At 51.8% G+C, this 26,309-nt stretch overlaps 1 pseudogene across 1 annotated transcript in view; it reads right to left on the reverse strand.

Annotated features, from left to right (window-relative positions):
- LOC311188286 (patr class I histocompatibility antigen, A-5 alpha chain-like) overlaps positions 1-25,626 on the reverse strand; it is a 124,995-nt pseudogene extending 99,369 nt beyond the window's left edge. The window contains exons 1-4 of the transcript in view: positions 25,622-25,626; positions 21,426-21,742; positions 20,958-21,226; positions 20,107-20,382 (exon numbers count right to left, since the gene is read on the reverse strand). The product of the transcript in view is annotated as a patr class I histocompatibility antigen, A-5 alpha chain-like (transcript). The remainder of the gene's footprint in view (positions 1-20,106; positions 20,383-20,957; positions 21,227-21,425; positions 21,743-25,621) is intronic.
- Positions 25,627-26,309: the final 683 nt, after the last annotated feature.

A 26,309-nucleotide genomic window follows, 5' to 3' on the forward strand; every position in this document is an offset into this window, starting at 1 on the left:
TATGATTATTATAAAACTACCATTGCCACACACTATTTTCTTTATCATGCATTTCCTGAAACTGATTGTACACATATAAAGAAAAAGCAAAGTAAGTGAAAAGTTGTATGATTATGGACAGGTTGCTAAGTTGTTGCTATTTCTGAAACAATGTCTATCTGGTTAATGGTTAAACTGCTTTGTAGGTAATTCCATCAGGCTTGTTTGCAGGTGACGCCCTTAGCAGCCTTGTTTCCATCAAAGGAGGGGTTAATTACTGGGGGCTTGTTGCCTAAATTAGGCTTATAGGCATGTGTGCCTTGTTTGATCTGAACGCCAAAGTTTATCATGATGAAGCCCCTCGGGGACTGCGCCTGTCTTAGGTCGTCAGGAGTCACAGACATGAGGCTGGCCAGTGCCTTCTTTAGTCTGCCCCCGATCTTACCCGTCATTGACTGTCCAGTCCAGCGCACAGGGGAAGGGGGTCTTACTGTAAGGGCAGGAACTGGACACAGAGCAGGTTTTCTGATCCCATGCAGACTGGGTAAAGCAGTCAGAGTCCTTAGTGGGTTTTTGCAGGTTTTTTATTTGGGGTTCACCAGGCATATGGCAGGCAGGGGTGCTGGCTGGGGGGCTGGGAGGCTGGCAGGCCTCCCAGCCCCCAGCAAGTCTTCACTCTATCTGGGCTCTCTGGCGTTCTTTCTGCTGCTTTTCCGCTTCGGCTTCTACTGCTGCTACTGCTGCTGCTGCTGGCTGGGGCTGCTGGCGTCCCCCCGTGACGCCGCCCTTAAAAAGCACAGTCTTAACTCAGCTGAATCCCATCTACCTATGCCCACACCCTATTCCAGGTGCCCGCCATCAGGCATGCATTCAGGAAAAGGATCCATCATCTATCCTGATGGCGGAAGGGCAGAAAAGCCTGACATTTTCTTTACCCTACAGTCCACCCCCTCAGGGTTTTCTGCCATACAGTCTATACATATATATACAATTTTCTAAGCAAACAAACAATGCAGCCATGGCCCACAAAAGCAAATACATCAAATATAACAAAATACAATATAACAAAATACAACAGAACACAAATAAGTCCAGGCAGGGCACCAACCTAGCGCAAAAGACAATTATTGGTACCAGCAGATGAGCCACCAAATCTGCTGCCGAAGGCACTGCTCATACGAGGGAGGGGAATCACTCACGGCATCTACTATATCACACCAGGAGCCGTCAGGCTTCCTGGCCTTCTCTGGCTGTAGTCTCGGCTACAAGGCACACACAGCATCCACCCCCAGGATGCACTAGCTCTGGGATTGGCAATTTTATTCTCTTGGGGGTAATCACCAACCCTCAGGGTTTCTGTCTGCAGTCGCTCCAACACTCGGCCTTCATAGCCACCAATGCGACTCGCAGACCCCTGCACTCAGGCCAACCCACTGCACAAGCACATGGGTCGGGATCCAAACTCTGCATTCGGCTTGGGCTCCACCCCAAGCCACGTTCCCCACCCGTCCCCCAAGGACAGGTTCCTCAGCTCCTCACCCTCACTCAAGAATGAGCAGGGCATCACCCACAGGTGATTTTACGAGACTCACAGGGCTTCAGCATAGTCAGGCTGCTTAACAGCCGCTTAGGGCTTCTCAACTTAGCATCAGTACCAGCTTTTGCTGCCTTAGTTGGCTTTTCTCCTCCACCTGGCTGCTGGGCATGCACAGGCTGCTTTTGGCCATCAAGGCCCACTGGCCACCCCCAGATTCTCAAAAAAAAAAAAAAAAAAAAAAACATAACCTGCCAAGGTCCTCCGCCTTCTGGCAGGATTGTCAGTCCAAGTTTATCAGTCCATGTCCATTGGCCTCTCCCTGCGTCAGCAGCGGCCTGCTGCCTCAGGGGTCATTGCCTGGTCCTTTCCGGTGTCGTTGGCTGGTCCTTTCCGGTATTGTTGCCTGGTCCTCTCGGGCATCTCCTCCATGCGAGGTCTCGTCCCACAGCTCCCGGACCGTATCCATCTTCTGTGCCGCCATGGCGCCTCCAGCGTCCTCACAGGCAAACACACAGTCTGTTCTCCTTAGTCCCTCCAGGTCTTCGGAGGGCTCCAATACCCGTCTGCATGGATCTTGCCGACTTACGCCAATTGTAAGGGCAGGAACTGGACACAGAGCAGGTTTTCTGATCCCATGCAGACCGGGTAAAGGAGTCAGAGTCCTTAGTGGGTTTTTGCAGGTTTTTTATTTGGGGTTCACCAGGCATATGGCAGGCAGGGGTGCTGGCTGGGGGGCTGGGAGGCCTGCCAGCAAGTCTTCACTCTATCTGGGCTCTCTGGCGTTCTTTCTGCTGCTTTTCCGCTTCGGCTTCTACTGCTGCTACTGCTGCTGCTGCTGGCTGGGGCTGCTGGCGTCCCCCCTTGACGCCGCCCTTAAAAAGCACAGTCTTAACTCAGCTGAATCCCATCTACCTATGCCCACACCCTACTCCAGGTGCCCGCCATCAGGCATGCATTCAGGAAAAGGATCCATCATCTATCCTGACGGCGGAAGGGCAGAAAAGCCTGACATTTTCTTTACCCTACACTTACTCACTCTGATGTGTCTGAGTGAAAGCCTCCCTCTTTCCAGTAAGTTCACTGGCGTTCAGCGGCAGAGGCTGCCGCAGTTCCCCCTCTATTTTTAAGTTTAAGCTGCATGGCGTACATGTCACGTTTTACCGTTAACCACCTCCCGAAAGGCAGAACTCAGAGCACTTACCGGGGCCCTCACCCTCAGCCACCATAAGAAAGTCACCATCTATACGGATTCAACATATGCCTTCCTTATGGCTCACAGTCCTGCTGCGATTTGGCAGGAAAGGGGGTTCCTCTCCACCCAGGGGTCCCCCGTCATGAACGTTAAACTTGCCCTTAAGCTTCTAGCGGCCTTGCAGCTTCCAACTGAAGTCGCCATGATCCACTGTGAAGGACACCACACGGACAATTCTTATGTGACCACAGGGAATAACAAGGCTGATGCAGCAACAAGGGCTCCCACCACTCACTCTGCTGCAGATCCTGGTCCTATTCTCTCTCTATCTGTCCCCTCCATCACTCCGACTTAGAACCTAATGAACGCCAAATCCTGAGTCTGCTCTTCCACCCTCCTTGAATGCAAAAGTCTGGCAGCTGTGTTCCCATCGTCAAACCGGTGCTCCTGGATCACCTCAAGGGGGAATTCACCAACCTCCTTCTTCTGCAGCTCCCCAGCTGCGTGGACACTTACCCGGACAGGATTGGCAGGTTGATTTTACTCACCTCCCTACTCACAAAAAAGTAAAATATCTGCTCACAACGGTTGATACAATAACAGGTTGGGTCAATCCCTTCCCCGCAGCTAGAGAAACGGCTCAGGGGGTAACCGAGGCCCTTCTTAACCACATTATCCCATGCGTTGGCCTCCCCACATCTGTCCTATCTGACAATGGTCCAGCTTTTATCTCAAAGATTACTCAGCAGGTCTCCGCAGCTCTGGGTATCACCTGGAAGCTTCACATTCCCCACCACCCACAATTCTCAGGGAAAGTGGAGCGCGCCAATGAGCTAATCAAGGGTCACCTGACTAAACTCTCCTGAGAGCTCTGCAACTGCTCCAGGAACACGCAGACCGGTACTTACCCAGTCCTGCCCGAATCTCGACCTCCTCAACTGACCTTCCCCACCACTGCATCCAGGAGACCAAGTTCTGCTCAAACCGCTTCAGCCAAAGCCACTGCAGCCTCCATGGACTGGTCCGCACACAGTCATTCTCACCACGCCTATAGTGGTAACACCTCTGGGAGACCCCTCCTGGTACCATCTCTCTCGGGTCAAACGTGCGCCCGAAGACAAACAGTATGTATGTTGTAACCTGGGTCCTACTAGGATGCACATTTCTTGTCAAAATCTCCCCTAGCTCAGTGTCCTATGTGTAGAAATTCAAAGTTAGGGAGACCTTTGTCTCAGGATCCACGGAGACTACCCACTTGGTGGGTACTGCAGAGTGCCCACAGGCCGGATGCACAGCACCCATCACTCTCACCCTAACTCTTTCATCAATGAACAACACTATGAACACCATGTTTTCTTTCTTTTACCATCAAACCTTAGATCATTGCAAGAATACCTACAAAGAATATGGGGGGTGCCCTTGCCCGTCATGTGCAGTGCACCTTCCAGACAAAGGCCGAATGTTCTCTCCATCTGTCATAATACGGGTTTCAATACGAATCAAGTTAACTATACTATTTCAGGTCCTTGGGACCTACGCTGGGTACAGGGAGTCCAAGCCACCGGGTACACAGGCTGGCATTCCTACACAGTGGCAACATTTTCCCATCTCAAGGGACTATGTCCCGACACAAAATGCCACAGTCCAAGTCTCCCAGGACATCCTCCATTCAGAGCAAGTCCTACAAAATCAGCTAACATCATCAGAAAAGACTGAGACGCCCTCAACCTGGATTCGTAAAATACAAAACGCTATACTATTCCTACATAACTCTTTTGGATCTAATACCTTTCTTGTTTCCTCTGTGCTTCCCTTCAGAGGCCTCTACTGGCGGCAGCTCCAATTAATCTCAATACCACTATGACCAAGATTACAGACGCTGCTTGCCAGACTCCCCAACTCTCAGTCGCCCTATGGGACTCCAATCACAGCTACCCCTGCTATCCAACTGATGCCCTTGTCGGCTTTCATTCCTGCACTTCTAACATTTTGGTTAAAGGTATCTACCCCTCCTTAGAAAAAACCTCTGTGTCTTTAGCATCATCACAAAGACAGCTCCCCTCCCTGGCATAGGCCATGCTCCAAAACCGGCGGGCTCTGGACCTGTAAATGGCTAACAAGGGGGGCACCTGCCTGTTCCTCAGGGAAGAATGTTGTTATTGTATCAATGAATCAGAGATTGTAGAACAAAATGTGGAAGCCTTCATGAAACTACGCAAAGACATGGAAAGGGAAATTGGGGGCTCCAATTCCCCGCTGACATGGTTTCAAAATCCTATAGTGTCATGGCTCCTCCCACTCTTGGGGCCAATACTAATGATGACTTTACTTTTTTTTTTCTTTTTGCTCCTTGCCTCCTGAAATTCACACAGGCTCACATTCAGGAAATGTCTCCTACCACCTTTAACCAACTCCTTCTCCACCAACGTTATCGCATCCCTGCAGAAGACCCTCATAACCAGGCCTGAGCCACCCCCTTGGCTCTCTGCCAGACCAGAGAGCAGTGATGAGGGAGCAGCACCTAGAGAAGGGGTTCTCATAAACGGGCTGGCCCAGGACAAAGAGGAGCGGCGAATGTGCGTGGCGGGGCAAGGGTTGGAAGGTAGTTCCCTCACAATCCCTGGGAACCATCCTTATGTCACATCAAGAGCTGGGTGCTTGATTTGTTGCCCCAGCCCCCCAGGACTAACCCCCTTTCAGGTTTCTCTTGTGGCTGCAGATTACCAACTTGAAGGGGACCCAAGACCATGGGACCCGACCCTGGGAGAGGGTTCAGGCTCGCTTGCTCTGTACTGTACCCCACCTTTAAACACTGAGCGCCTACAAAGCCTACGCTTCCCTAGTAAACTTGAAACGCTGTCAACTGCTCTGGGTGACACTGGGAAGAATTGTTTAGTTTGGTTTTCTGCGGGGTTTCTACTTCTCCACGGAGACTTTCCAATTTTTGTCTGACTCCTCCATCTCACATTCTAATTCCTTATGACCCTGGGGCCAGAGTGCCCCCCAGTCAGTGCTCTTTGGAGTGATCTGTTTACCCTCTGTGGATCAGACCCCAGCAAACTGACCTTCCCAGTTGGGAATCTTCCCCCAGTCGTCTCAACATGGGTTGCTCAGCACAGCACAGGATAAACAGGCGACTGAAGCATCAATTCTGCTTGAGTCTCCTGAGAAAAAAAGCCTTCTGTGTTAATGCACGTATGCAGACATATGTGAGATTGTAACAGATTGCTCTGAAATGGGCCTGGCTGTGCCCCTGGCTGTCCCCTCACTGCCTCCTGCCATGAGCATCCACTGGTGCAGGAGCTTGAGCAGCGCTGCCTGCTGGCAGCTACTGAGTCATGGTATCCCAGAAGTTCGAGTCTGAAGACTGAGTGAAAATTCCTAAACATTTTTTCTTTAAACCAAGTTATCAGTCCATTTCTTCTGTCATTGGGAGGATGGGACGGGGGGACTACTCACAGCACCTGGTGGAGATGTTGGTGGCATGACGTCAGATGGCAAATCTAACTTGTAAAGTGGGGTGTGAGTACAGGGGCTTGCCGTTCTCGTGAGCCTCAACTCTCTTTTTCCTCTCCGCAGTTGACAGACTACCAAAGGAAAAACACCTTGGGGTCTCCTGCAGGAGTTAAGGAAAAAAAGAAGAAACATGGCAGTAGGCCAGAGACAACCACTTCCAGTGGTTGTAAGTCATCTGAAGATGTAAGTCTTGCTCAGCCAGGCTGGGAGAGGGGTGCTCCAGGGGCAGCTGAGTGAGAGGTGAAGAGCATGAAAGAAGTGGGTAAGAACCCTGGGTCTGAGTGCGGCCTCTCCGTAGCTCTGCTGGGGATCTGATTTGGGGCAACACTGTTTAAGCTCTTTGTCCACCTGTGAGTCAGGGTGCTACAGCTCTACTTAAATCTAGGCAGCATCCGTGAGAGGATTGTGCATTCATCCCTTCATGCGGGGCCTGGTGCGCAGTGAGCCTTCAGTACAGGGCGTCGCTATGGACTTCTTGCTCTGGCAATTTCCCTCATCCCCAGCCTCAAGGGGAAGCCAGTCAGTGAGGACACCCTCTCCCTTTAGGGTGGCACAGATGAACCCTGGGTGCTCGGGATTAGGTGACCTCTGAGGTGGGAGTCCGTCTTTGCCACCTGCTTGCTGGGTGGTCCCAGGGAAAGTCACGTCCCTCCCGGGCCTCAGTTTCCTCACCTGGAAGATGAAGTTGTTGGGCCAGATCAGTGTCCTCCAGACTGATTTGGTAGCTTTGATCATCTCTTGGTTCATGTTGCTTTCTGCCTCAGGTGAGGTGGTGAGTGGCCGTTTAGAAAGATGGCGCAGGCCGTGGTATGATCCCTCGACCATGTCTCCAGCATCCATCGTCCAGAGCTGCTCTCTCTTTACTTCTCTGACCTTTTTGTCTTCTCTAAGCCACTTTTCTCTTCCTCCCCGCATACTCTTGTTTTTCTCTTTTCACCTCATGTAGATTCAGGACATTCTGCAGGTGCTGGTGTCCGACCTTAACCGCTCCAATGGGGTAGCGCTCCCCCCATTTGACAGGAGGAAGGTGAGGCTGTGCTGAGACCCCCTCTCTGGCTTGCCCTCTCCCAGCATGCATGCCCGAGGATTGTCTGCTTGGGGTACTTGGTCTGGCTGATTTTATGTTGCCATCATTAACCCTCGGTATGTCCACGTCTGCTATTTCACCTGCTTGGTTGATCGTTCTTTTCCTTCCTGCACATCTTTATCATCTTGGAGAAGATACAATACACCGTGAAGGGTGAGAGGTCATTTGGGAAGAGCTTCCAGAGCAGGGGTGTGAGATTTGGGCCTTCCAAGCCTCCAGGGTGAATGCTCAGGGGCCCGTCCTACTGGGAGAGCCTCAATAAACCCCCGCCCCAAACACAGGGCTTGCCCTCTGGGCATGTCCTGCAAAGACCAACAGTCCACACTGCAGTTGATTTTCCAAAGTGATGAATTCATTTTAGCTTAGGAGTAGGAAATGCAAGATTAGGAGAAAAGGGGCTTTTGTTACAGGTGCAAGGACTAAGGTGAGTTTTGTAGCAGAACTGCAAGTGCGTGAGGTTCACCAGAGATAAGTGACTGGGACATCCTCCCCCACTGTCTTTTAAAAATCAACTGGACACTTACCCATCTCCCATGGGCCCTTGGCAGCAGACACTTTGCTAGGCGGCAAGGTGGGATGTGGCAACTGAGGGAGCAGTTGGCTCTGAAGGGTCTGGAGGCTGGAGGGGGTGGCCTTTGAGACTGATGTGTAGAGGTGGGCAGTGTTCATCCCCGTGGAGAACGGGTGACGTGGGAGTCCCGGGCAGAGGGTGGGTGCAGGAGATGATCGGATTTGGAGCCCAGAGAGCGCTTGGCAAGAAGGTAAGGAGGCTGGGGTGCCCTGGGCTGGGGGATGACCTCGTCCTGATGTGGAAGGGGACACCGAGCTCTGGTTCTCCAGCTGTATTGGGTGGCGTCTCATTGTTACTTCTGTCTGTCCTGGCCCATCAGAGTATGGACCGGCTCCCTCCAAACAGAGCAACACACCAAGAGCGAGCTGGCCATGAAACTCGGCCAGCTATGGGAGAAGCTGGCAGAGCTGAAGGAGCTGGTAAGGCCTGCGCTAGCTGGGAAGGGCTCGGAGGCCTCTGGGAGGGAGGTCCTTAGGCCAGGACAGAGGTAGCTCCAACTCAGGGCTGGGGGGCACTGATGACCCTGCAGTCCTGCAAGGTCTGTGACCACCTGTGCCCTAGGTTCTGACATGGAGTGGTGGGTTCCTCAGGACTGCAGGTCACCTCCCTGCTGAAGGCATGAGCCAGTAGGGGAGAGACGGAGGAGACGTGGAGACATCCTGGTTCCAGACTTGGCCCGGGTCATGCTTCACTGAACAGGGCTGAGCCTCAGCATCCTTCACTTCAGAGAGCACTAGAAAGCAGTTCTGCTGCGGTGAAGGAAGGGGCCTAGGCAGGTGGCAAAGTCCCACAGTGTCTGCCTCAGGAAGAGGGGCCCGCGCCTGTCCCCCGCATCTATGGGCATAGATCTGTGAGATGACTTGGCGGCAGGAGCCAGCAGCAGCGGTGGTCTCCACTCTGTTGCTCCACCACAAGTCTGTTGTAGCAGTTGCTCCTCAGAATTGCCCTTTTCTGCATGCTTCCTGGGTTATGGGCAGGACCAATCAGGTGCAAGTTCTGAGCTGATTGGTGCTAAGTGGTCCAGTCAGCCAAGGATGAAGATTGTCCAGGGCCTCCCTGGTGGCCTAGATGTTAAGTCTCGGCACCCATCATCACTACTGCCTGAGTTTGATCCCTGGCTGGGATCTGACCCACAGGGCACAGCAGACCTCTCCTGCCTTGCCAGCTGCTCCCCTCAGCAGTGTGTTTCAGTCAGTCTGCCTGTTCTGCTCACTCTACACCTTTGGCCAATACCCCAGTTCTTCTGCACAAAAAAGGAAAAATAGTCCAACCAGACTTGATGTTGGGACACCCTGAAGAGTGATATAAGCCAGGGTTAGAGGGAGCTGAGGGGCTCTGTTCCAACCTCCAAAGAAAGAAGGGGAAGACTCTGTTCCTGGCCTCTGAATAAAGGAGAACCAGAAGCTGAAAGAAGAAAAGCAGCACCCAGGAGCCAACCTCTGCAGGAGGAAGAGAGGATGAAGACCTCTGTCAGAGACTGGGCCTCCAGTCCGCAGTCTGACATCACCGGAAAGGAGCAAAGGCTCCGGGCCTCATGTCTGAAAGAGCTGTTTGTTGTTGGTGTTGTCCAGCAACTCATAAAGAGCTTTTAACACTTGGTGTCTCTGACACCGGCTGGGATCCCAACTGAAAAGGGTAGTCACGGGGCATGAGGATGGGATGCCAGGATAGGCCGCAGTGGCACCCACCTGCCCGGGCTCTAAGATAAGAGAGCCGCCAAAAAGCCCCAAAGCCAAAACCAAGGGCTGGAGCATTACAGTACCCATACGATAGGGGCCTACAGGCTGGAGCCGATGGAAGGATAGTGCCTGGTAGGGGACTCATCACTGTGGTTCTCAACCGTGTGCACAATTGCAAGAGACTTCAGTCTGGGAACAACCACCTTGGGGGCCTCCCCTGGTGGTGCAGCAGTTGAGTGCTGGGCTGTGAAGCTGCTGCCTCTGCTGCCTGCAGCCTCTGCAGCGCCGGTTCCCCGGCTCTATCCCTGGCCGCTGGTGAGGGTCCCACATGGCGGGACAGACCTCTCCTGCCACCCACTGTTCCCCTCAGCAATGTACTTGGGTCCTTCTGCCTGTTCTGCTTCCTGCCCTGGCTCTGGTAAATTCTCTCACCTTCCCGCGCTTCTGACTTTACCTAACGCTTATATGAATAAAAAAAAGAAAAAAGTTCTATTGGCAGAACTTCTAACCTCCTGCAACCCCCTGTGCAGAGTAAGCAGGTGCTCTCAGAGACTCCAGCTCCCTTTAGGGTGGCAGGTGCCAGCACACCAGCAGAGGACCTTACACTACTTCAAAGGAAACTGGCACCCCCTGATCACTACAGCACAATTTACAGTAGCCGAGCTGTGGAAGGGGTTGTACATAGATAATAGAATACGACTCATCAAGAAACATAAACTCATGCCATCTGGGGCAACATGGACGGAGCTAATGGAAATAAGCCCAAAGGAGAAAGACAAAAACGTCACTTAGATATGGATATAGAGAAATTAAACAAAGGGCTAGATTAAACTATCCCTTGAGTCTCCCAGGTGGTGCCTGACTACTGGCTGGGGCTGCAGACCAGCCTAGACTTCTTGGCCTGGCAGCACTGGATGGTGGACTGACCCTCTCTAGTTTGACATCAAACTCATTTTATGACAAAGTCTGACTCCTGCTGACTGAGTGCCCCATTGTCTTGTTTCACCTACACCACCACTGGGTCCCCAGCCTCTGCTGTTTACTGGGTCTGAGATGGATCTTGTACTTGATGCTGCATGTAATTTTTTATTTCTTTGTTTTTAGATGCATTTTTAATTTATTTATGCATACGAGAACTGGGGTACAGGCCAGAGGTGCAGAGGGTGAGAGGATTCACCAGACACAGAGTAGGGAGCAGAATAGGCCAATCCACTGAAATCACCTGCTGAGGGGAGTGGTGGGTGAGACAGGAGAGGTCTGCTGCCCCATGTGGGTTGCTCCCTGGTCAGGAATCAAACTCAGGTCTAAGAAGTGATAGCACTCAGACTTAAACCTTATGCCCCCACGGAGGCCCTGGTTTTTTTTTTTTTTTTTTAACATCTTTTGATATTATTTAAAATAATAGAAGCACTCCTACTGCTCTACTTTCATAATAAACACGCTCCAGCCCTTGGCTCAGGTCAGGTTTACACGTGTCTTTGTCACCTTTGCTCAGTGTCCATCTCTCATGACAGTGCAAGCTCCATGTCTCCAGAGTCCTCTCTCTGCTGCCATTGTGTCTGCAGGGGAGGCAGCTTGGGGAGGCAGGAGCCAGCCAGGGAGAGGGATGCTGGGAAGTGAAGAGGAGGCAAAGGCAGAGAACACTAGGGAGATGCTCCCTGGTTCACTGAGAAAAGCATTTCTCAAAGTGTGGTTGTGGAATCCTTGAAGTCACCCAGAGCCTGTCACAGGAGCCACGAGGTCAAAACTATTTTCTAAACGTCACTTAGACACCATTGGCTTTTTCACTACTTCGCCATCTGCTGAGGTAAAACTTACTAAAAATGGAGCTTAAATTACTAACTGCAGTTATTCTTCACAACTACTTACCTCAGAAACACAATTCAAAGGCAGTGTCATTTCAAAGTGTCTTGGTTGAAGCATTAAAAATTATCTTCATTATTCTGTCATCCTCAAATCCACATTTTACAGCACCTGATGCGATGACACGCAAGTGCACACACAACACTCCTGTTGCGTCCCCAACTACCATGTGCCAAGAAAAATATTTGCATGAGATGAATTAGACAGTTTTTCTTTTTTTGTAGGTAATTCCATCTGCACATGAAGGAATGAATGACAAAATCTGTGGCTATTTGATTCGGTTAATTAGACAGACATTGTCCTTAAAATGAGTGTGTGCTCCTTTGAGAAAATCAACTGACAATTGCTAACTGAGAGTAACTTCTCCTTGACCAAATATAAGTGCTCAGAAAAAACCAGAATCATGGAAAATTGTGTCCTATCACTAACTTGACAATTTCCAGTACTACTTTTACTTTTTGGATTTGTGGTGAAAAATAAAATGAATTTTTTTAAAATAATTTGATTCCAGTGTAATGAACATTGAAGAGCTTTATAATTTGTGGAACAATATATTACTTTACAAAAATCACACATTAAAACTAACTGCAGCTAGTTTTATGCAAGAGAGAACTAAGGAAATGTAACAGAATAAGAAATATTTAATGATATTGTTTCAGGTTTCACTTTGCAAATAACCTGGGAGAAAATACCAGCTGTATAGATTTAATTTAGTATCAAAGTGAAATATTCACAATAATGTGAAAACACTACTCCAACATATTTGTGTGAGGCTGTAGACATTTTTTCATAGACTTCAACCAGAACCACAGCTAAATGCAGAAGGAAACTTGAAAATCCTACTGTCTTCTAATGAGACAGACAAGAAAAAACAATGAGACAGACAAGAAAGACAACTGCAAACATAAACCACGTGAAAGATCCACTCTTCCCATTGCCCTGATTAAAAGAAGTTATTTAACAGGCATTGGTTATTGATTATCTATTAAGACATTGGATTATTACTATAATTCTAAATGAAACAACTACATGATCAAACTCGCTTTATTCCCAGTGTGGTAAGTATGGGGAGCGATACCTCCTAAACAAGATTATGCTTGGCGTCCTCCCTAATTTGTCAGACTGGACACGGATCCGGAAGGAAAATACTGAGAATCACAGACCCAGTGCTTGGGTCACGGAGACAGGGTGGGGAAGCTTTGGGTGAGGAGAGGAGGGGCCAGAGCAAAGCCCCAGGGCCCCAGTCTGGTTCTCATAATTCCAGGCCCCAGGGCTGTGTCTAGGGCAGGAAGGTTACTGTTGGGGATACCCCACTGCCCCCTTAGCCTCCCTTCTGTCTCCACCACCTGTGCTGGGCCCTGGACACTTGTGACTCCTCCCCAGTTCTCAGTCCCCAGTGCCTGGAGGTTCCCAGAGAACCAGTCAGCATCACTGCCTGCCCAGTTAAGTCTCCACCCACCAGCCTAGGGTCAGAAGCTCCCCAGACCCCAGCAGTGCTGGTCTTGGGGCCCCCAACCCTCCTCCTGCTGCTTCTCTCCAGGGCTCTGGCCCAGACAGACACCTGGGCTGGTGAGTGCAGGGTGGAGGGAAAAGGCTTCTGCAGAGGAAGCTGCTGCCTTAGGGCCCTCTGTCACCCCCGTGGCCCCCTCAGTCCTGGTCCCTTTCTGTCCCCCCACCCTGCCTCCTCCTTTTGTCCCCTGAGTCTTGCCCCCTCTGGACCCGCTGCCCATGTTCAGTCTCTGGAGCTCCCTCCCTCCTGGACACTTTCTCCCCTGCCCCATCTCCCCGGGACTCAGGACCTGCCCTGGGAGGAGGGTCCGCCCGGCTTTCACCCCTCCCCGCTCCCAGGCTCCCCCTCTCTGAGGGTGTTAGAAATGGTGATGTCCCGCCCGGCCTCGGGGAGCCCCGGTGCATCGCGGGGGCTACGTGGACAACACGCAGTTCGGGGTTCGACAGCGACTCCCCGGGCCAGAGCGCGGAGCCGCGGGCCCCTGGGCGGGCGGGCGGGGCGGGAGGGTCGGGCGAGGAGACGCGGCTCCGCAGACACTCGGCGCGGAGGCTCCAAGCGCTCCTGGAGGCCCCGCGCGGCCGCCGCAGCCAGAGCCGGGCCTGGGAGCAGCGCGGGCCCGCCCCACCCCCCGCCCCGAGTCTCGGGGCCCCGTGACCCCCGAGGCCGTGGCCCCTGCCAGGCCCCTTGACCAGGGAAGAGTCCGCGGGACTTTCCCCCTTTAGGTTTTATTTAAGTTTGGGATTATTCAGGGCGGGAGATCGGGTGCGGGCGGAGACCACGGGGTGACTGCAGGGCGGGCTCAGGGTCTCCCACGGTCCAGAGGACTCTGGGCTGCGCCGCGGGGCCGATGGCGCCTCCCCCGCGGGCACGACCAGCTCCCCACGACGGCGCCGGGGACGCGCCCTGGGCGGGGACCTGCGCGCCTGGACCCGGGGGGCCCGCGGCTCAGCTCCCCGGCGCGAGGGGGAGGGGGAAGGTCGGGCAGAGCAGGACGAGAGCAGCCTGGGGGGCGGGTGCGGGGAGGGGCCCCCAGACTCCTGGGGATGGGGAAGGAGGCGCCGCAGCTCAGAGGTGAGAGGGCTGCGGGGCCTTTGATCTCCCTGAGGCGCGCACCCCGCAGGGCAATGGAATCATGGTGAGGAAGCGCCCCCTTCTGGCCAGAGAGGGAGCTGTCGGCCACGTTTTCCAGCTCTGGGATGGAGACTGGCCTGGAGGCTCCTGCTTTTTCTGAAGGACAGTTAAGGAATCCAGTTTCTCCTGAGAAAGAGGGGAGACCACCCCTGAAATCACCCTTCACTGGATCCTTCTGACCAGCAGCCATCGTAGGAGCAATGAGTTTCTCTCTCGAGATCTTGTTTTTGGTCAGAGAGCATTTTTGGAGATCTTACTCCTGCCTGTCTGTGTCATCACCCTCCACCCAGGTCAGCAACAAAATGCTCAGAGACCTGCATCCCACCCTGGGCTCTCACCTACTACCCCAGACTCCCAGACCAGGCTGGTTTCTGGGGTTTGTGCCCCTCCCTCCATCTACACTGTTCTCTCCACTGGAGGATGGTCACATGAGGCTGCTTCAGTGTCCATGGAGGAAACAAAAAGCATTAAAATTCCATTTCTTCCTACTCAGGCCCCCCAATCGCCATATGTGACCCATCACCCCATCTCTGAGCATGAGGTCACCCTGAGGTGCTGGGCCTTGGGCTTCTACCCTGATGACATCACCCTGACCTGGCAGCGAGTTGGGGAGGACCTGACCCAGGACACAGAGCTGGTGAACACCAGGCGGGGGGCAGTGGGGACTGGAAACTTCCAGAAGTGGGCAGCTGTGGAGGTGCCTTCTGGAGAGGAGCAGAGATACACATGCCATGTGCAGCATGAGGGGTTGATAGCACCCCTAGTCCTGAGATGGGATAAGGAGGGAAATGTGGGCACAGAGGCTGACTCGGGGCCATCAGAAGCTCTTCTGGAGACCTTCAGAGAGTCAGACCAAGGCCTCAGGTTCAGGGTCTGACCTTCCCTTCCCTTCCAGTGCCACCTCCTCAGTTCTCCATCCTTGCCGTGGTCCTCATTTCCAGCTCGGTTTTCTTTAGAGGTGCTCATTGGACACAAGGTGGCTTCATGTGTGAGGGGGTAGAAGAAGTGCTCAGGTAGGGAAGGGAGTGGGGGATCTTGTCCACTGGGGGCTTTCATGTCCCAGGGAGAACTTGCCCTGCCTGGTTAATGGGAAGTACCATCCACACACACGGGTGTTGCCCAGAGGGCATTTGGTCCAGTCCCCCTTCATCTCCTTTCCTCATTTTTCCCAGTCCTGACCTGGGTCTTTAGTCACAGTTCTGGAAACTTCCCTGTTCTGCAGGATTAGAAGATTCCTTTAGGACTTCTGACCTGACTACTCCCTGGTCTCACCTGATGCTTCTTCCCACAGGAGGACAAGGAGGAAGCTACACTCAGGCTGCAAGTAAGTGTGGTCAAGGCTTTGATCCCTGAGCCCTGGGAATGGTGTAGATGGAGCCCATGAGAGAGTCACTCTCATCAGTTTCTCCTGTGGTCTCATCTCTCACCAAGTTTTGTTGTGTTCTCCCATGGGCAGCCACAGTCCCTGTGCTCTGAAGTGTATCTCCGCCCCTATAGGTGAGACCCTGGAGAATTGCAGTGGGGGTGGGGATTGAGGCAGAGAGGCTGGGACTATGCAATGGGGATGCTTTCAGGAGGACATCTTGGGAATGCAGTGGACCATTGATAATGTTAACACTCGGGTAATGAGTGAGCTGTCAGGGGTGAAGGTGCCACCACATCCTAGCAGGGGCCAGGACAGGCGGAGGGGTCCTGCCCAGCTCCTTACACCTCAAGCCAACCATAAACCTCCTTCTCTTCTGAAGGTCCAATGCTTTTTCAGTCCCACTCAGAAGCTCCTTCTCCATGGAACTGTATTTATTGGGGTGTTGTTCTGACACTCTTTACACTGTGTGAAATTTGAATTACTTTATTCTGGGGCTTGATGTTAATTGACTTCCCATCATTTTATATTGTGTACCCTGTCATTCTTGTTACACACACACACACACGCACACACACACACACACACACACGCGCACATTCCCCTCTCCTTGGGAACCAGACCCTCACTCAGCACTGGGGTACTCTGACCCTCTGTCTCTGGTCCCCTCAGAGCCTCCCTCTCTGCAGTGTCTCTACTCAGCAGTGCCTGGGCAGCCCCAGGAGTCCCTGCACCTCCTGCCTCTGCCCTTGTGGGCAACCAGCCCCTCACCCTGCATGGCAGTGAGGAGGCGAAGGCCAAGTCCTGAGGTCAGTGACCAATAGAGGAGACAATTTACCTTTTTCTTTTCTTTTCCCCCTCATTGTATTATTCAGTTGAGGTTAGCATTGGTTTACACACTGTATGTGTTCAGAGGCAAGGGTCACATCTCTTCAGATGTTTGTTACCACATCACACCCACCCTAAGGGCACCCATAGTCTTCACTACAGTCCATCGGGCCCTCTTCCTACTTTGTTTCCTACTCTTACCTCCAGCCATAGCTTCAGTTCTACAGTCATATATATAGAATATGTTTTGGTTTAGTTTCATCTGTCCCAACTTTGTTTCTTTATATTCCAAATATGAATGAAATCATCTGTATATAACTTTTTCCTTCAAATTTATTTCACTTAGCATAATCCCATCTATATCTATCATGTTGATGCAAATTCAATATTTCATCTTTTTCACAGCTGAGTAGTATTCCATAGTGTGTATAGCTTGTGTTCTTTATCCCCTCATCTGCCGTTGGGCACTTAGATTGTCTCCATAGCTTGGTTATAGTAGACAGTGCCGCAGTGACTGTAGGAGGTGCATATTCCTTGGAATTAGTGTTTTAATTTCTTTGGATAAATACCATGGAATGGGATCCTTGACCATATGACAGGTCTATTTTGAGGAACCTTCATTTTTTTTTTCCCCATAGGGGCAGGACCAATGTGCTATCCATAGAAAACAGAGGTACCAAGTTACCGCCCCGCCTAAGGAAAGGTGGGGCTGAGCAGGGATGATAAGCTAAGGAAGAGGAGGAAGACATGGAGCAAGATGGGGAAAGGAGACTGAGGAGGTGCATGGAGCAGAGAGACATGTGAAGAAGAAACCACGCCTTGCTTCTCACTTGGACTTGTGCCATGGAGTTGGGGACATGGAAAGAGACATGTGAAAGGGATTAAAAACATGGGTGAGAGACTCATGGGGAGGCTGACAATGACCGCTGTTATCTTGTCATGGATTTAGATTTTGTTCTTTTCCTTCCAGACTTGCCTGGCCCCTCCTGACCCTTTCCCATGGGTCTCTACCAGTTGGTGCCTTAGCCTTGTGGCAGGCGTTCGGGCCCCAGTGGGCCTGCTTTGGGCCCAGCCTGTTTGGCTGGGCATTGACCCATGAGGGGACGGGTAACTTTGGGTGCTTCACTTGGGAACTATACTAACTATATTCTTTCTCTTCTTCTCTCTCTATTGCACACTGATTCTCTATTTTATAGTAATTGTATTAAAGTTCTTTTCTATTGAAGGTCTTACACTTTAGTGTATGTTTTGTCTTTATGCAGCTGATGGCAGATCCCATGTAGAGTGTGCAGTTTTGAAGGTCCAGGGAACCCCTCATTCTGCCCACTGACAGGACAAGACATCATTCCCACCCACCATGTGCCAGAGTTCCTTTTTCTCCACACCTTTCAATGGGTCATTCTCACAGATGTGAGGTGGGAACTCACTGTGGTTTTATTTATTTTTTAAAGATTTATTTATTTATTTATACAAACACTGGGTACAGTAAGAAGCGCAGGAGGGTGAGAGAATTCACCAAAGCCAGAGCAGGGAACAGAACAGGCAGGCTGACGAAGAAATACACTGCTGAGGGGAGCAGCAGGAGGGGCAGGTGAGGTCTGTTGCACCATGTGGGACCCTCGCCTGCGGCCGGGGATCAAACTGGCTTGCAGAGGCTGCTGGCAGCTTCGCAGCCCAGTGCTCAACCGCTGCGCCACCAGGGGAGACCTTCATTGTGGTTTGAATTGGCATTTTTCTGACAGCACATGATGATAAACTTGTATCCATATATCTATTGGCCACATGTGTATCTTTTTTAGAAAAGTACCTATTTAGCTCCTCTCCTCTGTTTTGAGGTATTTTCTTGTTTTGGAGTTCTTTGTAGATCTTGGATATTAAATCCTTATTGGATTGATGATGTACAAATAGTTTCTCTAATTTGATATTGTCTTTTCATTTTAATGATAGTTTCCTTCACTATGTAGCTTTTTAGTCTGATGTGATTCCACTGGTTCCTTTTTGCTTTTGAATCCTTTGAGCACAGAAGACACTATGGGCAGTGAAAATCCTCTGTATGATATTCTCATGATGGACACAGGTCATTACACGTGTCCAACACCCCAAGAATGGACAATACCAGAGTAAACCCAAAGGGAAACCATGACTTTGCAACTATGACGAGCAGGTCCATTACTTTTGTAACCCACATTTCAGTCTGGTCTTAACACATGATTTGGTCATGATGTGTGAAGAGTTTTATAAGTTGAGGAATGAAGTGTAATTTACTTTAGAAAACATATTTCATGCTCATACAAGGACATTTAAATAACACTCAAGGATACGCATAAGTCATTCCCCTCCACCCCCAACACCCCAATCAGCCAGTATCTGCTCAAAACCTAGCAATTTATCTTTTCTCTTCCAAATATATGTATCTCCATGCTCCTGTCTGGGCAACAGTGTTCGTTTTCCCATCAGTAAAGGAGTTCAGGTCACAGAGTTGGGGGGAAACATTTGCAAATCACGAATCTGACAAAGGACTGTATCTACAAATAATGCCGAAAACTCAATGATCAGAAAGAAATAACCCAATTTTAATAAGGACAAAAATAGTGTAATAAATGAATGGCACCTCATCTGTAAAAATGTACAAAACTTCTATACAAACGGCAACTGTATTCATAGAAAAGTGAAAATATGAACAAATGCTCACTATCACAGTTAAGAACAGTGACACCATCACACCTAGGAGAGACTGAAAATGCAAACTCTGCACAATACCAGGTGCTGTCCAGGGTGTGAACAACAGAAGCCTCATTACATTCATTTTTTTAAATTTTTTTATTTATATAAGAGCTGGGGTACAGGCCCAAGTCGCGGGAGAGTGAAAGGGTTCACCAGAGACCTGATTCACCAGATCTGATGAATCAGGATTCACCAGAGTGGGGAGCAGAACAGACAGACGAACTGAAAGCACTGCTGAGGGAAGCAGCGGACGAGAGAGGAGATGTCTGCCCTGCCAAGTGGGAGTCTTCCTGGCTGGCCAGGAATCGAACCTGCACTGTGAGGCTGCGGACAGCTTCACAGCACTACGTTCAACCCACTGTGCCACCGTGGAGGGCCCTCATCACATTCATTTTAAAAGATGCTTTAGGGGCTGAGAGACACATCAGAGCCCTGGGCACTATTGTTGCCTGGTTGAGAACAAAACGGAACCTGGTAAGAGATGACACCACAGGAGGGACAGATGAGGGTGACTCCCCCATGGAGTCCATTTACACTGTCCCCAGGGGCTCAGGGTCAAACCACTGATCTACACTTACCTAGAGCCTGAGTGTAGCTTCCTCCTTGTCTCCCTGTGGGTAGAAAAATCATGTGAGACCAGGGAGCAGTCAGGTCAGAAGCCTAAAGGAATCTTCTAATCCTGCACCACAGGGAAGTTTCCAGAACTGGGACTAAAGACCCAGGTCAGGACTGGGGAAAAAGAAGAAAGGAGGTGAGGGGGGACTGGAGCAAATGCCCTCTGGGCAACACATGTGTGTGGATGGCACTTCCCAATAAACAGGCAGGGCAAGTTCTGCCTGGGACATGGAAGCCCCCAGTGGACAAGATCCCCCACTCCTTTCCCTACCTGAGTGCTTCCTCCTCCACATCACAGCTGCAGCCACCGCAGCTCCAGGGAGCACAGCTCCCAGGAGAACCAGGCCAGCAATGATGCCCGCGGTGGGGATGGAGGACTGAGGAAGGGGCACTGGAAGGGAAGGGAAGATCATACCCTGAGCCCCAGACCTTATCCTGACTCTCTGAAGGTCTCCAGAAGGGCTCCTGATGGCCCTGAGAACAGCCTCAGTGCCCACATCCTCCTCCTTACCCCATCTCAGGACTTGGGGCTCCAGCAGTCCCTCATGCTGCACATGGCACGTGTATCTCTGCTCCTCTCCAGAAGGCACCACCAGAGCCGCCCACTTCTGGAAGGTTCCATCTCCCCCAGGCCTGGTCTCTACCAGCTCCATCTCCTGGGTCAGGTCCTCCCCATCTCGCTGCCAGGTCAGGGTGATGTCCGCTGGGTAGAAGCCCAGGGCCCAGCACCTCAGGGTGACCTCATGCTCAGAGGTGGGGTGGTGAGTCACATGTGTCCTTGGGGGATCTGAGGTGGTAAATCAGAAAAGTCATTTTGTGTTTCCTCCATGGACACTGAAGAATCCTCATGAGAGCATCCTCACAATGGACAAGACAACTGGTGTGGCAGGAAGAAGCATAAACTGTAAAAAACAGGCTAATCTGGGGAATCTGTGTGATTCTCCTATTCCTAAGAAAGTTCTGGAATGAGGAGGAAAGCCCAGGGTAGGATGAAGCAGAGGGAGTGGAACACAGACTTTTTATTCCTGACCTGGGTGGAAGGTGAATGACACAGAAAAGCAGGAATCACATAACTGAAAATGTTCTCAGACCAGAAACAAGACTGAGAGAGAAACTCGTGGTTCTCAAACAGGCCCCTGGTCAAAAGGACCTGGTGATGTGTGAGGTCAGGGGCTGTCTGTCTTTCTCAGGAGAGACGGGATCCCTTCCCTGTCCTTCAGGAGAAGCCAGAGTCTCTGGGAGTCTCTCTAGTGCAGAACATGAAACCCAGGGGAGCCCCCCTCTCGGGACTAGAGAGAGGACTCATTTCCCGCAGTGACTCCAGGCAGGGGGGGGACCGGGAGGCCTCCAGGCCCCTCTTACCCATGCGCTGCAGAGTCTCCTTCCTGTACTCCAGGCATGTGCGCAGCCACCTCAAGCACCTGCCATCCGCATAGTTCCTGAATTTCTCTGCCTCACCCTGGGCCTCCCACTCGCGCCGGGTGATCTGAGCAGCCATGTCCGCAGTGGTCCAGGAGCGCAGGTTCTAGTTCAGGGCCAGGTAATCAGCACCGCGAACTGATCATACCCGCGGAGGAGGCGCCCGTTGGGCCCCAAGTCGCAGCCAAACATGTTCTGGAAGGTGTGAGAGCCTGTCCCCGCCCCGTCACCCCGGGATCTCCCCGCCCACGCCCCCTCCCGCCGGGAATAAACTAAACAGAATGAAATGGGGTGAAAGTCCCGTGGGCTGTTCCCGGGCAGGTTGCAGAGAAGCCTGGAGGGGGAGACCCTGGGCGACCCCCGTCCGTGGGGATGGGGGTGCTGACCCGGCCCGGCCCCGCGCCAGCTCACCGGTCTCGCTCTGGTTGTAGAGGCCGCGCAGGGCGTCCAGGTGCTCTCAGTACCTCAGTGCGCTGTCCCTTAGGATCCGCGTCCTCCCGTCCCGCTCCTCCTGCTCCTCCTGCTCCACCTGCCCCGCCCAGGGCGCCCGCGGCTCCGCGCTCTGGCCCGGAGAGTCGCTGTGGAACCACCCGAACTGCGTGTCGTCCACGTAGCCCACGGCCATGAAGCGGGGCTCCCCGAGGCCGGGCCGGGTTATCGCGGTGTAGAAAGTCCTCAGGGAGTGGGGGCCTGGGGGCGGGAGGGGAGACCCGGCCTGTTCTTCTCCCCTTCGGGGGCTCGAGTCCCAGGGGGCGCCCACGAGACAGAAAGTGGGTGAAAGACGAATGAGAGTGAAAAGCGGCTGCGGGACGAAAATGGCCGGGACTCGGGGGCCAGAGGAGGCTGGGGTCTCGGGGGACGGAAAGGGGCCAGGACGGGGCGGGGCCGAGGTGGGGGGACAACTAGGGCGGCGGCGAGGTCGCGCCTTTCCCACCCCCGCTCACGCCCTCGCTCCCGCCTCTGGGAGCGCCCTGTCCCCTCCCTACCCGCACTCACCCGCCCGGGTCTCCCTCGGGGCCGCGGCCCCCGCGAGCAGGAGCAGGAGGGCGGCGCCCCCCATCCCCCAGGACGCGCCTCCACCCGGGCTGGGGAGACGGAGTCCCGGCGGGCGGGCGAGGGCTTTGGAACGGGAACCGCGGGGCTGCTGATTGGCTGCTCTGGAGACCTCCAGGCAATGGGGAGTGAGCCCTGGGGTGAGTCACCAGTATCCAGGCAGGAGGACCCGCCCAGGCTGTGAGCCCAGAAGCGGAACCGAGGGGAGAGGGCGAATCCCCAGCAGTCACCTTCCAGCCCTGCACCCCGCGCTGGGGACTGAGACCCAGACAGCCACACCCCGAGACCCGGACTTTGCTGCCCCCTCCTCTCCTGCTCCGAGACCTTTGCCACACCGTGTCCCTGAGTCCAGGCCCAGGGACTGGGTCCGCAAGTCTCAGACATTTTTCTTTCAGAAACTCTGTTCAGTCTCACAAATTATTACGGATCCCATGTATAATTTTGTTACGTGGGTTACAGCTTTAAATATTTACTTTACTAGAATAAAACCTTTTTAAAAGATGTTATTGCTTCTTTACTTTAGAATATAAATAACCTGGGGCCTCCCTGGTGGCACAAGGGGTTAAGCATCAGCACTGTGAAGTGACCTGTAGCTGCAGCAGCACAAGTTGGCCAGGGAGCAACTCGTATGGCACCGCAGACCTCTCCTGCCTCACCTGCTGCTCCCCTCAGCAGTGGATTTCTGTAGATCTGCCTGTTCTGCTCCCCACTCTCTGTCTTTGGTGAATCCACTCACCTGCCACACCTCTGGCCTGTACCCCAGTTCTTGTATGCATAAATAAATAAATCTTTTTTAAAAAGAATACTAATAACCTATGATATGCTAATGATGGAGTTTTTGAGTCAGTGGGTTTGGAGTGAGGGATTCTTGGGGTCACTCTGGGAAAGATGTCACCAGGGCTCCCATTTCAGCAGTACGTGGAGAGTTCCCCAGGCAAGTTTCTTCACGAGACAGAGACACTAGTTATATTTAAAGGGAAGGTTTTTTACGGGGAAAAGGATGTCCTAAAGCTAATTCCATACAGGCTTTGTGGACTCCACCCCCACCCCAGGCCAAAGCCAAAGACACTGGGAACTCCAAATCCCATCACCACCCAAGGGAAGGTGGCTGGGACCTGAGGGTGGGGTTAAGCAGCCAGGTTTGGTATAAAACCAGACACGTGGGCTTTGGTGGGGGGGCTCTTTTTTTGGCTCTCTGCCAGCTGGCAGTGCTTGGCCAGCTCTGACAGTGCCTTTGTGTTTCCAGGTTGGCGAATAGGGTAGGACGCATTAAAGACTTTATTTCCCTATTTTCTCCCTGAGTTGTACATTTCCTCATGTCCCTTTCCCTTTTATTAACCTTTTGTGTGTGCCTGTAGTGGAGTACAAATAAGTCCCTTTTATGCGCGCAGGTGAGAACCCACAGCCAGGCAACCCATTTTTATATCGGGGCTGCTCAGGTTTATTAGGGAAAGGTTTATTAGGGAAAGGGACAGAAGAGTAAAGGATATTTGCATAGACACAGGTGGGCAGGAAGAGCTGCCCAGTAAGGGACAGGTTTGCTGAGAGAGGCCTGCATGGTTGCAAGTGGGCGGCCTTGAGGAGAGCTGCCTCCACTGAGGGAGGTCAATGAAGAGAAGTGCAGGCATGATACAGGTCATGGGCAGGCAGGAGGCTGCTGCCCTGCGGAGGAGAGATTTGGTGAAAAGAGGCACCTGCATAGTCACAGGTGGACAGAGGGAGTGCTACCCCAGCCTGTGCAGAGACCGCACTAATACAGTCTTCTGTTGGGGAGGGGCCACTCCTTGTGAGCCTTTGGGTTAGTTGCTGATTATGGATAACTGTGCAGAATCTGAAAGCGACCAGAGATTCCACCATGGGCTCAATCTCCATATCTTTACCCTTGGGCCTGTGCTCTAGACAGCAGTCTGATACCTGCTTGGATTTTCTGTTTTGTAATCTAGGCTTTGGTGCCTAAGGATCTTGGTTTCTAGATCTGTGTCAGTGGCTGTGTTAATCCCTTCTACCCCCTGCTCCTTGTGTGAGCCAGATTTCTGATCTTGGGGAACCTCCTTTCCAGTCTGTTCTCCATCATTTACTAACTTGACAACTTCCAGTACTATTTTTACTATTGGGATTTGTGGTGCAAAATAAAGTGAAAAAAATTTTTTTAAATAATTTGATTCCAGGGACCTCCCTGGTGGCGCAAGGGGTTAAGACGCAACCTATGAGGTAATCAGAAGCCTCTGCAGCCTCAATCTGCTCTGGATTCCCAGGCCAGCCAGGGAGCAACCCACATGGCATAGCAGACCTCTCCTGACTAGCCCACTGCTACCCTCAGCAGTGTCCTTTGGTCAATCTGCCTGTTCTGTTCCCCACTCTGTGTCTGGTGAATCCTCTCACCCCCCACACCTCTGGTCTGTTCTCCAGCTCTTGTATGCATAAATAAATAAATCTTTTAAAAAAATAAATAATTTGATTCCAGTGTAATGAATACTGAAGAGCTTTATGAAAGGTTTGGCCTGGTAAAGAAAAGGAGAGCCAGGCTAAACTTTCTCAAAGGAAGGGAAAATTTATTGCGCCCCGGGCGGACTTCACGGACCCATGGTGGGGGTCAGTGAAGCCTGGTGGGCTGTTCCCAGGTGGGCTGCCTGGTGGGTTTTTGCATTTGGCCTCCTGCATGGACCTTGACTTTATAACTTAGTGGAACAATATATTACTTTAAAAAAAAAAATCACACATTAGCACAAGACCCAACCAATATGCAAGAGAGTGATGAGAAAATATATTATTGAGCAAATGAATATAAAGATTCCAGCAGAATTTCCAGTCTAGGTGCAATTGTAATAGAGTGGTGCCCAGGAAAATGTTCCCTCGCCCCACCCAAAGGAGGGTGGAGCTAAAGAGAAGAGAAGAACCTGGAGAGGAGACAGAAGAAGAAATGAAGCAGGATGGAGCCAGAAGGAGACATGGAGGAGGCACATGGAACAGAGAGACATGTGAAGAAACTGCGTTTGCCTTTTGGTCCTGAAACAGACGTGGGTGAGAGACCCATGGGGAGGAGAGCAATGTTAGCTTTTATCTTGATTTTGATTTTGCTCTTTTCCCTCCAGACTTGTCTGGTTATTTCTGATCCTTTTCTGTGGGTCCCCACTAAAAGATGCTTTAGATTTGTGGCAGGCTTTTGGGCCTCGCTCTGGGCCAATCCCATTCGGGTGGTCTTTTACCCATGAGGGGACGGGTAACTTTGGGTGCTGGATTTAGAAACTATATTCTTTGTCTTTTCTATATAGTTTACTAATTGTATTCAATTTCCTTTCCATTACAGTCTTAAATGTTTTGTCTTGATATGGCCGATGACAGAACCTATTTAGAGCAGGCAGGTTTGCGGGGCCTGGGGTGCTCCTCTCCCTGCCCTGTAACACAATGAACACGCCCATGCAGGCATAATTAACAAGTTTGCTTACTCACAGCTCTTTCCCTTCTAAGATGCATGGCCAGGGCCTGAGCACTCTTATCTACAACGTTGGGCAGTAAACCAGCTGGCCTGTCTCTTAAAGGGCATCCTCAAATACCTCATCTTGCCCCCTTTGCCTGGCGCCCCTTGTCTGGGGACTTTGCAGCAAATGGTTGTGCCTGCTTGTAGGGTAAAGAAAATATCAAGCTTTTCTGCCCTTCCGCCATCAGGATAGATGATGGATCCTTGTCCTGAATGCGTGCCTGATGGCGGGCACCTGGAATAGGGTGTGGGCATAGGTAGATGGGATTCAGCTGAGCTAAGACTGTGCTTTTAAGGGCGGCGTCACGGGGATGCCAGCAGCAGCAGTAGAAGCCGAAGCCGAAACCGAAAGAGAAGCCGAGATCACCAGAGAGCCCAGATCGAGTGAGGATTTGCTGGGGGCTGGGAGGCCTGCCAGCGTCCCGCCCCCCCCAAAACCCCTGCCTGCCATATGCCTGGTGAACCCCAATAAAAGACCTGCAAAAAACCCACGGAGGACTCTGACTCCTCCTTTACCCGGTCTGCATGGGATCAGAAAACCTGCACTGTATCCAGTCCTGACCCTGTACTGCTGAAAACGATGCTATTGATGGAGGACAGGAATGAAAAAAACTGAAGAAAGGAAGCACCACAAGACCAGAAACCTGGCTGTAGGATAAATGGTTTTCAGGCTTTTCTGCCCTTCCACTATCAGGATTGCCTTGCCTGATGGGGCACCTGCAGTTGTTACATTGTTGCAAGCTGTCTGGTTTACTTCTGTGGGC

The sequence above is a fragment of the Talpa europaea genome (assembly GCF_964194135.1).
Source record: "Talpa europaea genome assembly, chromosome: 2".
Lineage (NCBI taxonomy): Eukaryota > Metazoa > Chordata > Mammalia > Eulipotyphla > Talpidae > Talpa > Talpa europaea.